At 45.2% G+C, this 3455-nt stretch overlaps 1 long non-coding RNA gene across 1 annotated transcript; it reads right to left on the minus strand.

Annotated features, from left to right (window-relative positions):
• Positions 1-1849: 1849 nt before the first annotated feature.
• LOC115462577 lies at positions 1850-3094 on the minus strand. Its single transcript, XR_003940892.1, has 2 exons — positions 2909-3094; positions 1850-2156 (listed from the first exon to the last, which is right to left on the minus strand). It is a non-coding gene; the product is annotated as an uncharacterized LOC115462577 (long non-coding RNA).
• Between the last annotated feature and the right edge of the window lie 361 nt (positions 3095-3455).

The following is a 3455-nucleotide window of genomic DNA, read 5'->3' on the forward strand; positions in this document are numbered from 1 at the left end:
GGAGGGAAGGAAAGACAGAGGAAGGCGATGCACATGGATAGAGGGGAAGGGAGAGAGCAGAAATGCTGGACATGGATGGAGGGGAGGGAAGACAGAGGAAGGAGATGCACATGGATGGAGGGGAGGGGAGAGGGGAGAATGCTGGACATGGATGGAGGGGAGGGAAGACAGAGGAAGGAGATGCACATGGATGGAGGGGAGGGGACGGGAGAGAGGAGAAATGCTGGACATGGATGGAGGGGAGGGGACGGGAGAGAGGAGAAATGCTGGACATGGATGGAGGGGAGGGAAGAGAGAGGAAGTGAGATGAACATGGTTGGAGGGGAGGAGAGAGAGGAGACATGCTGGACATGGATGAAGAATATGGAAGAAGGAGGAAGGAGATGCATACTGAACGGAGATGAGGGAAATGGAAAGAGGAGAAAAACTAAACATGGATGGAGAAAATAGGCAAAAGCTGGATCCACTCTATACCTCCTCCCGTCAAGTCCGCAGAGGACCCAGCTTTTACCTCTGAATGTAGGGCAAGAAATGAAGAAGAAAGGAGGAAAGTAAAGAAATAAATGGAAAAGAAGCCCTGGAAATGGAGTTAAGAGAACAGATAGAGAGCAGCAGAATCAGAGACTGGGACCAACATAATTAGAAAAACAAAGTCAACAGACAGCAAAGGTAGAAAAAAATCAGTTTATTTTCACTTTAGTGTTTGGAATATGTCCAATTTGAGAATTTACATCTGCTGTCTTATTTTGCAATGTATAGCAATGTGTTTCTATTTTTCTGGTATTGTGCTTCATGCAGAGTCTAACTTCTTAGGATTTCAGGTTAATTTTTGAAGAATTTGAAGAGGGGCTATCTCTGTTCTGCATGTGTGCCTGCAAAGTCAAGTGTCTGAATAGGGATCTGTTTGTTAGGTTCTGAGATTTTAATAACATATTGTTTCAGGTTTGGCAAGACTGTTCTCCTAATTCTTGGTCTGTATGCTAATTTGGTTTGTGTCATTTTGGGTATTCTGGAACTGTAACAGTTTACAGAAATTATTTATAATGAAAACAAAACAGGTTATTTTTCTTCTCCTATACTGGTGTAATATTTTCAATGATGCCTGTGTATATGCACCATGGCCGGTAAAAGGGGTGTGGCTACTGTAGGGTGTGGCTACTGTAGGGGCAGAACCATAGTGACCTTGCCCCTGGATGGGTAGGGGGCGCCGATTAATAGGCTGCAGGATGGCACCAGAAACCCTAGCACTGGCCCTGTTCTATTCAATCTTCGATTTCTATTCACTTTTAATTTGCGATTCAATGCGGATCATATAGTAAAGAGATATTCCAACCAGATAGATTTATACTAAAATCAATAATCTGTTTAGGAGAGGGAATATAAGGGGAGCAGAGCTAGAGAAAAGGGAAAGACAGTTCCTCTTTCTAGATCTGTTCACCAAGATCCCAAAGCCTCCTTTTCTTTCTCACTGTCTTGTTCCATTCCAGTCATTCGTCCTGTTCATCCCCTCTTCTTCCCTCCTCATCATCCCACACCTCCTGTCTGTGCCTCCTCAACCTTCCCTCTTTTTCTTATATTTATTTGATATTCCACCTTTTCCAAGGGTAAGGAATAAGGCAGATTATATAAAATATGACATATTTAGTGCATGCAAAATGAATACACAAAGACAGAAAGAACATTAGCACAAGAAAGGTGCACACTCAATCTTCCCTTCTTCTCCCCCACCCCTTTCCCCAGTCCTCCCTATTCCCTTCCTTTTTCCTGCATTCCCATCTCTGATCCTTCCTTCTCCCACCTCAATACCCCACCCATAAAATCCCCAAAATAAATTACTCAGACACAAAATAAGGTTATAAAACTACTTTATTTGTATTATGCAAAATAAGTAACATTGAAAATGTAAAATAACCCAAATATCTGCAAATGCACTACACAATTGCCATAGAATGCTGGAAGCTTTGCCTCAAGATTGGAGACCTCTTGCAGCCTAATCTTGAAACATATGCCGCAGGAAACTGAGTGTGCTGACTGTGAAATTTCCCTGTTGCTTTCTGCAGTCGGTTGATCCCTGAAGGGGACTCGGGGTCCAGACGTATACTGCAGAAACACAGGTGCCTTATACTCAGTCTCTTCATAGGGTCAGGCAGGATTCACTGAAAGGAAGGAAGGGATTTCCCTTTAAAGCCCAATGCATACAAACAATCTGCTGATTAAACTTAACATGAGGTAGTATTCTCTGGCACTGCAAGTATTTCTCAGTTCCAAACTTAGAGCAAAACAAGATCTGTGTTTGTGATCCCCTTTGCCTCAGTAGTTCATTAGAAACTTCTTTGGTTCCTCCTAATGTGTGGACAACCTTGGGCTCCTGGTCTATGATCCCTTTGTACAAATATCTATAATATCTATATATATAAAACTCACCATCAACGTTCTATTGGCTACTGACATCACTGAAGCCAAGGTTTGTATGTTCGAAGCTCTGAAGCCTCGAAAATCACAGTCTCTGGGCCCCGCCCTCGCGTCAAACGTTATGACGTTGAGGGCGGAGCCGATTCTCACCTCCAACGTTCTACTCAGGCCACAAACTCTGGATTTCCACACTGTAGCTCTGCTCAGCCCTCGCGTCAAAACGTGATGACGTCGAGGGCGGGGCACAAAAACCGCCACCCACACAGAGCTACAACGGAAACAACAGCGGTGCACGCCACGAACCAGGTAAAACCGCGACGACCCATGCAGCCATGAAACCCTTGCTAGCGCCCGTTTCATTACTCTCAGAAATGGGCCTTTGTTTACTAGTCTCTTCAATAATTCCCAAGTCCTGGGAAACCTGGGCTTTTTGTAGGAGGGAAATATCCCTCTTCATACCAGGCATCTAATGTTTATTGCTCAGAGCACTCCTCACCTCCTTTCAGCAGAGTCCATGAAGACTCTCTTCCAGTCTTCAAGTCTCCTTGCTGGACTCTTGTGGGGTGCTCTATACTATGACAATGTTTTCTTCCATGGGCAGCCGGATTGTATGCTTAACTCTTTCAGATCTCTCCTCCAGGCTCTCTGACCACTGCATATCCATTCAGAAATCTCTCCTTCACATCTGGACAGAAAGGGTGAACAGGAAAACTTTTATGAGGGGCCCGATATGCAAAGCAATTAAAACAGCCAAAACAGGTAATACTCAGTGGCACTGTCTGGTTAATAGCTAACCCTTATCCAGCGAGGTTAGGGGCAGGCCAGGGTGGAGTTGGGGCGGAGCGGTCACCTAGCCTGTTAGTGGCAATATTCCGCCCTCTAACCGGCTAGGAATCTGCATAAAGTTAGGACAGAAATGGGCCATCTTTACTTTAAGTGATAAAGGTAACCGGGCACCAGTCTGAATATTGACCGGTGTCCGATTACCTTCTGGGTAGTGGCTCCAGCTGCTCTTCCCCCCCCCCCCCCCCCCCCCCACCTCC

Source organism: Microcaecilia unicolor, chromosome 2 (genome assembly GCF_901765095.1).
Source record: "Microcaecilia unicolor chromosome 2, aMicUni1.1, whole genome shotgun sequence".
Lineage (NCBI taxonomy): Eukaryota > Metazoa > Chordata > Amphibia > Gymnophiona > Siphonopidae > Microcaecilia > Microcaecilia unicolor.